Source organism: Sus scrofa, chromosome 14 (assembly GCF_054392235.1).
Source record: "Sus scrofa isolate SSC_HxYL_T2T_F1_AM1 chromosome 14, Sscrofa_HxYL_maternal_Yorkshire_Landrace_v2.0, whole genome shotgun sequence".
Lineage (NCBI taxonomy): Eukaryota > Metazoa > Chordata > Mammalia > Artiodactyla > Suidae > Sus > Sus scrofa.
The window spans coordinates 18,121,869-18,131,147 of NC_139396.1; the positions used below are offsets into that span (position 1 = coordinate 18,121,869).

General features: G+C 58.0%; 1 protein-coding gene across 1 annotated transcript in view; it reads left to right on the forward strand.

Moving 5' to 3' along the window:
• The window catches only part of LOC146396372 (NUT family member 2G-like), a 93,828-nt gene extending 85,016 nt beyond the window's left edge, over positions 1-8,812 (forward strand). Inside the window, exon 8 of the transcript XR_014827205.1 lies at positions 8,717-8,812. The gene's annotated coding sequence lies outside the window, so the exon portion shown is untranslated. The remainder of the gene's footprint in view (positions 1-8,716) is intronic.
• The last annotated feature ends 467 nt before the right edge of the window (positions 8,813-9,279 follow it).

Sequence of the window (9,279 nt, forward strand, 5' to 3'; positions counted from 1 at the left end):
AATCTATACCAATAAAAGGGAAATCCTAGAAGAAATGGAAAAATTCCACTGCAGTTGATTTACAATGTTTGGTCTACTTCTGCTGTGCAGCCAAAGGACCCTGTCATACAGACAGATGTATGTATATATGATATATGATACATATATATCTGTATGGGATGCATATGTAATCACGTATTCGCATTATCCCCCAACCATTTCCATCACAAGTCCAAGATGGAGTTCCCTGTGCACATGGTACATTTCAACCAGAGACAAAGGAATACTACCTGCAAAGGCAAACGGATGGCATTCAAAGTTGCTTGCCCAAAAGATCTCTGAAAAGATGTGAATGAAACAGGTATCTCTGATCCCTGGTGGGAACGAGGACTGAGTGGACAGGGGAAAGAGGGGAGAGGAGGACTCAGCACTCCATATGCTATTCGGCACACGTGGACTGTGATCCCTGAGAAGGGAGGATTTGTGGAAAATGTTACATTCAAACATTTAACAGGGAAAAGCTCCAAGACTTACCAGCAATGTCATCATACGGGAGACACCACAGACTGATCTCTGGTCTTGGACACGTGGGCTGTGCAGTGGCTTTATGGATAGGCTGGGCCTTTCCAGCACAAGGGAACATGAGGAACGTGGGTCCTGCTGGATGCTGGTTGGCACACAAGGACGGTTTCCTTAGGAAAGATGGACACACACCAATCACACATGGTGGGTCTGCTGAGAGAAGCCAAACCATAAACATTGGGTTCCAGGTGGCCATGAAAACCCAAGTGGTTATCAGATGATAAAAGGTGAATTTTGTTCAGAAAGTCTGGCCTCTGGGGAAGGGAGCCTGGAGCCAGGACGGAAGCTGAGGGGGTTTAAGGACAACAAACAAGTTGATGAATAACAAAGGGAAAGGGAACATCAAGACAAACCTTGGTGCTGTGACTCTGAAAACCAACACATACATTGTCTGATGAGGCAATCGACAATTGTCTGGCCCCTGCATAAGGTGGAAGAAACGTCTGGTTCTTGCCTCCCTGCAGAGGCCAGCATGGAATGGCACCCCACCCCCACCCAGGCTCACCTGCCCTCGGCCCCTCCCCCACTGCAGAATGACTGGAGGCCCGCATTCTACTGTTGAGATTCAAACTTGGGCTCCTTTACTTGCGTCCTGAGCATCTGTTGGGGCAGGTCCCTCGCTGGGTCCTGCTCTTGACTGTCCACGTTGAGGCCACCAGCCCGTGGTGGTCCAGGCCCATGCCTGTGGGAATGGCTTCAGAAGGCGGTAAGCCTCTAGACAGGGGCTGTTTTCCAAGAGAAAGGGCCTTCCTCAAATGCCTGGGTTTCCGTTGGGACCCTTCGCTGTGGACATGGAGTTGGACAGAAGGGGAGGAAGGCGAGAGCACTGCACCCCAGGGACATCTCAGCTGGGGAGCCTGTAGAAACCTGAGGCTGCCCTGGGGAGGACAGCTGCTTGGAGGTGGTTCAAGAGGCCTTGCTCTGGTTGGGGAGGCAGGATGGCAGCAGGCAGGTTGGCGGTTTCTAGAAGGGAGACAAGCCACTTGGAACGTGTGTGGAGCCAGTGTCCTGTGGCTGGCCCTGGGTGGGTCATGGGGAAAGCCTAGCCCCGCCTTGTGGTCCTCAGGCATCTGAAGCTCGCCTCACTAGACCTCTCTAAGGGAGTGGAACTGGAGCATACTCTGGCTAATGGGGGCGTGGAATGGGAGGGTATAGTCAGAAAATGATTCAGTGCTGGTGGGTGTTGTCTGTGGCCACATGCTCAGGAAAGGGTCTGCTCTGAGCTGGGCAGGAAGTGACTCTTACTGTCACATGCCAGAACGTTTCCCTCCATCCCGCCCAGAACTCACTTCTCAGGTCAGGCAACTGTGGCCTTGGATTCCACAAGGGATGGGCAACCAGGTGACTTCACCCAAGCTAGGACTCGTGGGCCTGAGGTGTTCTGTATTGGTTTCCCTTTTGTTGAGATACGTCTCTGCAGACATGGCACAGCGTGTCAGGTGTCTCACGGCAGAAGCTGAGGCCTGACTTTGAGATGAAGAGTGTGTTCCTATTTCAAGTCACTACTACTACATGTGGAGAGAGGCTGGTGCAGGTGGAATGCATATGAAGGCTGCTTCCTTTGTAAGGGGTGGGGGGTGAAGCAGTGTAGCACAGAAGCAGGAAGATGATCTAGTCTGCTACTCTCAAACCTCCTACAACACCTGTGGAGGAATCTGTACCTCCTTCTCCTGAATGGGCGGTTTTCTCACAATGACACCTGACTCCTGCCTTCTTCTCAGTTTCTCCTCACATTCCATTATTGGGAGCTGGAAGGGGAAGGACCCCAGGCAGCCTCCACTCCATGACCTTTGTCACATGAGCCGCCCTGGGCCCGTGCTCATCTTCAGAAGCCAACCCTGGATGGGAAGTGGCAAAAATGCAGGGGACACACACCGACTTCTCAGACTTCTGAGGAGCAGAACCTCATGGTGGGAGGGATTCAGGGCCATCGGGATGGGGTGGCACACCTTAGCCCCTGTGAAGTGTCCACTCTGGGTGGTTTGGAGAGGCAGGTGCATGCTTGGTGGGGCTGTTCAGTGTTTGTCTAAGGGTTCTGTGTGCAGAGCGATATTTGCAGCCTTTGAGAGGTGTTGTGTGAGGTCAGGAAAGAATGACAGAACAGATGTGTGCTGAGCATCCCGAGAGGAAGGGTTAAGGAGGATGTGAGGCCCTTCGACTTTAGACAGTGGAGGTCCATCAAAGGCCTCACAGTGCCTGGAAGGACCTTGGAGAAGGCCCTTACCTGCCAGTGACCTTGCTGAGGGGCAGGCTCATGTCCAGGATGTGGGGACAGCCTGTGAGGACGAGGTGTCAAGGAGCCCCTCAGGGAGGCTCTCCCATCCCTGCTGCTGAGCTGAGCATTTCTCGGTAGTCAGGGGCAGGGAACTTGGTGTGGGGGATCAAGGTCCCCAGGGAAGTCATTCTCAACCGCAGGTCAGACCATGAACATCCCGCCACGACATCTGCACATCACACAGCTTCCTCGGGCCAAATGCCCTCTCCCACTGAGGTGTGCCCTCTGAGTCCCCAGAGAGCTTCTGTCCATGTCACCCCTTCTCCTCTTCCATTCACCCCTTTCCTTTCTCTCCACAGCATTTCCACTGCTGGGCACGGATGTGGTCATGCCCCCTGGGGCCTCACGCTCCTATCCTCCCCCCACTCCTGGCTCCCAACCCCAGACAGCTTGGGAGCAGCACCTGCCACCGCCCATGGCCCCACTACTCCTGCCTGGCAGCACCCTATTGCAGCCAGCTCACCCCATGACACCTCGGGTGACTCCTGCTGACCATGGCCCCATTGCCCCAGGGCTTGGCAACATCCCTGTCCCAGTCTGGTCAGGAGGGAGGTCAGCATTGCCCCACCAGTCTCAGGCCTTTGGGCGCCCTCAGGCCCCCCTCAATGGGAATGCTTCCAGGGCCCTCATGGGGAGTGCTTTGTGTCCTGCACCCCTTTGCAGAGCAAGCCCTGCAGGGGACAGCGGGGTGGCTGCCCCAGCTATTGCAGCAGCTCAGGCTGGCAAGGGAGGCTTGGCCCCAGGCCTTCCTCCTCAAGCGGCACCACCAGCTGCCCAGATGGCCTTCATCCTGCCCCCAGGGACCTCTGGGCCGTGGCCACATGGCACCTCTGGGGCAGGCAGCCTGCATGCCTCCCAGCACACGGGCCCTCAGGAGGACGCCTCTCACCATAAGAGCATCTATCAGAACTTCCGACGCTGGCAGCGCTTCAAGTCCCTGGCCCGCAGCCACCTGCCCCAGAGCCCCGATGCGGAAGCTCTCTCCTGCTTTCTCATGTAAGTGACCTCTCAGACCCTCATTAGCTCAGCTGGAGCCTTCGCATATACAGCACCTTGGCATGGCCTCCCTGCTTAGGCTTCCAGGGATCCTTTCACCTCGGAAGAAGGAGGGGTGACAGCAATGTCCATGCTATGAGGAGGCACGTCTGCACTCAGATGTGTCCCACGTCCAGTTCATGACATCCCGTCCGTGCCTTAGCTCAGCTACCACCACCATGCAAGACCAGTTCTCTCACTTTCTGCACTGCCATGATAACATTGAGTGCAGGAGAGCAGTCCGAGAGGGTCCTGCTCGGATGTGAGGAGCCAGAGTTTGAATGGGACCTGCTTCTCTGGTGCTACCTCCTTTCACCATGGACCTGGGCCTCTGGCAGCCAGTGGGTATCACTTCAGATAAGGCTTAGGACATTCAGGCCCAGGACGGAGCTTTCTACAGGCCCAGTCCTTGTTGTTCTGAAGAAGTCCAGTGTGAACGGGGAGGTGGTCGAGCTGTCCTAAGGGCAAGGGTCTATCCTCCTAGAGCTGTGAACCTGGCAGGAACATCTCTCCTAGACCCGAGGTCCCTCCGAAAAGGGGGACTAGGCCATCTAGTGCAGAGACCTGGGCAGAAGAATCCTTGGGCTTCTCAGAGCTGTTAGCTGGTAGACTGGCGCCTGCCCTCCCGCATTGATGGGGCTGCATTTTATATGAGATGGCAACCCGCCCCCAGCCAGAGTGTCCCAGCTATAGCCAGGGAGTGGACAAGCATCCTCTGGTGAGTGGGAGGTGGTGGCACCAGGCACCAAGAAGGCTTGCCTTTCCTCTCCAGACACCCTCGTCTCCCCCTCTTGAGCCTGGGATTGGCAGGGGTGGGCCCATGGAGGCCTTGGAGCTGGGTGGGGTTGGGCAGTTGGGGGCTGGGCTGTACCAAGAGACTGACCCTGAGGGCTTACAGCCCAGTGCTTTGCACCCTGGCTCGCCTGAAACCCACCATGACGCTGGAGGAGGGCATGCGGCAGGCCATGCAGGAATGGCAGCACATGAGCACCGTTGAGAGGATGGCCTTTTATGAAATGGCAGCAAAGTGAGTCAGGGTCCTGGGCCGTGGGCGACATGGTGGGGTGGGTGGTGGGTGATGGGCAGGCCCCAGGGCAGGATCTGGCTCTGCTGGTAGCAATCAGAGAGGATGCAAGAGGAGGCTGGCACCTGACACCTGTTCCCTGAATCCCCAAATCCTATTGGCCTGCAGAATCCCGTCTGCCACCTGGAGAGCTTGGCTCTTCCAGCCTGCCTGTCCCAGGAGCTCTGCCCTACAGTGATGCCGATGTGGGGAGGCCTCAGGATGGCCTTGGGGAGCACGGCAGCCCAGGAGGGGGTCCCCTGAAGGCATGGGGGCTGTGCAGGGGTGAGGACCCCATTCGGCAACCTGGCACCCCTTCATACTGGGTGCCTGGCCATCACTGACCTAGCATGTGGTAGGCCTCTCTTCATCAACGATGGCTGGAATGGGCAACCGGCCATCCCTGGGGAAGCCCATGGGTCTCTGGCCCTCCCTGTCACTTCTGCATGTGAATCTCCTAGTTTCCAAACAAAACCAAAGGAGCAGCTAGCTCTCAGTGGCAAGAGATGCCTCACCTCCAAGGGTAGGATCCCCACTCCAGCCTGTGCTGGGCCCTGTCTCATGCGTGCTTTCCCGCACTCTCACTCCAAGCCCCAGATTCTGGGTTCAGGCAAGGGCTCTGTGGAGATACGTGCCTGACCAGGCCACTGGCCATCTCCATTGTTTGGGTCAGACAAGGTCTGGGGGCACATGAGCAGGGGCCCCCAGTGCCCACCATGTGTCCCTAAGCCTGGTCCCAGAGATTGACCTGGGTCTCTGCTGGGCCATGCCCTCCAGCTCCAGGGCTGGTCAGGCAGGAGGAGGTCCAGATCTTGGACCTCTGCCACCGCAGTTCCCTGCTGCGACAGCACCTCACAGGGCCCTGACAGACCTAAGGACACCCTCTCCTCACCCCCTCGGTCCTGCTGCCCTGGGTGGGCTCCAGAGCCCAGGTGGTTTTCTCACTGGGGCCTGTCCCTCAACACCCCCCAGGTTCCTGCAATTTGAGGCAGAGGATGAGATCAGGATGGGGAACGTATCCTGCACAACGCGGGTACAGGGCATGCCTCCTCCAGCTCCACCAAAGCTGGCTCCTCAGGAACCCACATCCCGCAAAAGGGGCACTCAGTCTGTGAATCACCTTCCCCCTGGAGGTCAAGGCACAGGTAAGAGAGGCCTAGGCCTGGTCCCTGTTCCCAGATTGGTCCTTTTCCCTCAAGGGGGCATTGGTCTTTCAACACGGATAGCCCCCGAGGGTGTCTCAGTCCCCCTTTACCCCTCTGCGGTGTGGACCTGGTCCATTTAGAACCTCATCACCCTTCTCCCTGTCTAAGGGGCCCCTGTGAAATCTGCCTAACAAGTGTGCTGGTGGGGAGACCCTTGATCATTAGATGTTCCACACATTCTCACACCTGACTTTTACCTGTCCCTGACTTGAATCTGGCCTCCCACAAAACCTGAGGCTCTGGCTGCTCCTCCCCCTTCCCACAGGCATATCCATTGCCCCACAACAATGCCCTCCCCTGTGCCTGCTCAGGGGTCAGCTTCTGGGCGCTGGGTCTCTTCACTTTCCTTTCCTCCTGCTCTGCCTCAGCCTGTGCTCCAAGGAAACACGGCCCCAGGGTCCAGCACACCCACCCAAGGCCACGCAGAGCCTGGCAGCTGCTGGAGAACAAGGCCCCCAAGGAGATTCCCCCTGAGGCTCGCAGGGAGCATGGGGACATCCCGCAGGCACTGGTGGGTCCTGGCCCCTCAGCCACAGGGGAGTCAGATATGGAATGTCGAGAGGATGGATATGAGCTGCCACAGGACGAGGACGGCTGCTTCCCAGACCCGGATCTCCTCAGCTACGTGGACAAGCTGTGTTCCCAGGAGGACTTTGACACCAAGGTGGGCTGGGCCTGGAGTCTGAGACTCCAGGATTCCAGGGAGAGATGCTCTTCGCACCCTAGTTCTGGCTTTGGCCCAGGATAATGGGATTTAGGCTCTGGTCCTTGACCCTGACATCTGTGTGTCTTCCTGTGTGTCTGAGTGTACTTTGGTGCATAGGATGTGTATATGTGGATGTGAAAGTTGTACATGTGTGTGTGTGTCTCTCTCTTTGTAGGCCTTTGTGTGTCTGTGTCGGTGCCTATGTGTTGGTGCTTTGGAGCCCATGTGTCTGCATGTGCACCTGCTTGTGAGTGTGTGTGTGTGTTTATGTGAGAGTAGACAATACCTATGGGAGTTTGAAAGCTCCCCCTTTGTGAGGGGGGCTCTGGATTGGCCTCTGCTAGTCACATTTCTCCCAGGCCTTCCCGCCTCCCAGGGCACTCCTGCCAAGGCTGCTCACAGCCTCTCCCATCCATTCCAGGTGGAGGCGGTCATTCACCCCCGATTCCTGGCAGAGTTGCTTTCCCCAGAACCAGAGCTGGATCTCTCGGGCTTGGCTGAGGAGCTGGAGCAGGAGGAAGGACTCTCCCCTGAAGAGGTGGCCAGGGGAGGGACTGACACTAGGGAGACTGGGGGCAGTGGGGGAAGCCAGGTGACCCTGGAAATCCAGAAGGAAAGGACCCAGGTCAGGCAGGGCCGGGGAGGGCCCTAGAGCAGGAGGCCCTGAAGGCTCTGTCCCTCCCTCCCTGACAGAGAGGCCCTGCAGCCAGGAGGCTGCCCAGGTGGGTGCAGGGCATGAGGAATGGAAGGGGAGGAGGGGAGTTGGGGACAGGGCAAGGACCCTGCTGGGGAGAAGGTCCAGGAGGAAGGCAGGAGGGCCACAGGCTCTGTCTGTGGATGTGAGTCCCAACTCACCTCCCCCTGCCCATAAGCCCCGGCTCTCCCTGGAGGGTGCAGAGCAGTCACTGTCCACCTCTCTCCCACCAGCTGGTGCAGACACAAGTCCTGGCCTTGGAGGAGGACGACGGGGTGCCAGCCACTCCCAATCACAGAGCAGCCCACATGGACTCAAGACCTTCAGAGTCTGTGGCCCAACAAGATGCCCAGAGGAACGAGCAAGGACCACAGCCCGGGGTCAGAGCTGAAACCTGTACACCCCAGATGGATGTCCACGGCCATCTAAGGCACCCCCAAACAGACAGGGGCCTGTTCAGGCACAAAGGCTCTGTGCCCTCTCCAGGATATCAGGAGCCCCCTCAGGCGGGAACAGCACAGCCATTTCCTCGCCAGGGCACCAAGCGCTCGGGCCCTCCATCAGGACCCAGGGCCAGCAAGGTTCTCAGGGAGGCCTCTCCTCTTAGTGGAGCCCCAGGGCTGGGTCACGGGTTCAGTGAGGATGAGGAGGAGCTCCCCAGCCTGGCCTTCCTCTTGGGCCTTCACCACAGCCTGCTGCCCTGGGGGCTGCCACAGAGCCCTGTCCCTGCCTCGGGTCTTGTCTGCACTGCAGGGCAGAGGGCCCAGAAAGCTTCCCAGGCCCCCTTTCCCCAGAGAATGGGCCTCAGCTCAGGCCCCCTGGAAGCTGCCAAGTCTAGAAAGCAGGCTCGGTGTGGAGGCCTGGCTGCGGCTGAGGACCTGGCCAGGCCTAGGGCTGACCTGCGAGGCTCTGGGAGGCACACCCTTGCTCTGGGGCTGGTTGACCCTTCCCAGCCCAAAAGGAGCAGGTGTGACCCATGTGTCACACGGACGAGGAGGAAGTGGCACTGCAGCCAGTAATGGATGGTGTGCCAGCCCTCCAGGGCCAGTCCAACTGGGCAGCCCCCATGGAAGCCTTGGGCTCCTCCAGGTCCTAGCAACCATCCTGGCTGCCATAGGGGTGGGGAGGAAGGACAAAATGACCAGAGCCAGGAGGGGGTGGGGGTGGGTGGGGTTAGGTGGTGGGGACTTGGGTCTGGGTGTGTGTGGGTGGGCACAGTAGTTCCTTTGCGATGGGGGATGTAAAACATGGATAAAATCGTTCTGTTGTGAAATGCACTTGGTCCACTGTCATCTTGCATGTGCCTGTGTCCTCAGAGATGGGTCGTCTGAGGACAGAGAGGGGATCTGAGAGGAACGAAGCATGTGTGATCCCAGGCAGTCTGGATCCACAGGTGAATGACTGTCTTTCCTCCACAGAGACAAGGATGCCCAGGCTGCTCCTGGGAGCACACAGCTCTCACTAGCACCAGGGACAGCCTCATCATCCCTGTGTCTCCAGCCTGCTGGGCTAGGGGGCTTCTGGGGCATCAGTTCCATGCGCTGCATCCCGGAACACTCTGGGGATGGAGAGCTGCTTTTGTGCCGTTCAGCCCTCTGGACACTCACCAGTCATGAGAATGGAGGCTGGAGGCAGCCCTTACCTCTAGAGAGTTTCTCTCTGCCTCTCTGAAGTGGCCACATGACAGGCTGGGGTGATTCTCCACTCCTCCAGGGTGTCCCGTGGGGGTGGCCTGTCCAG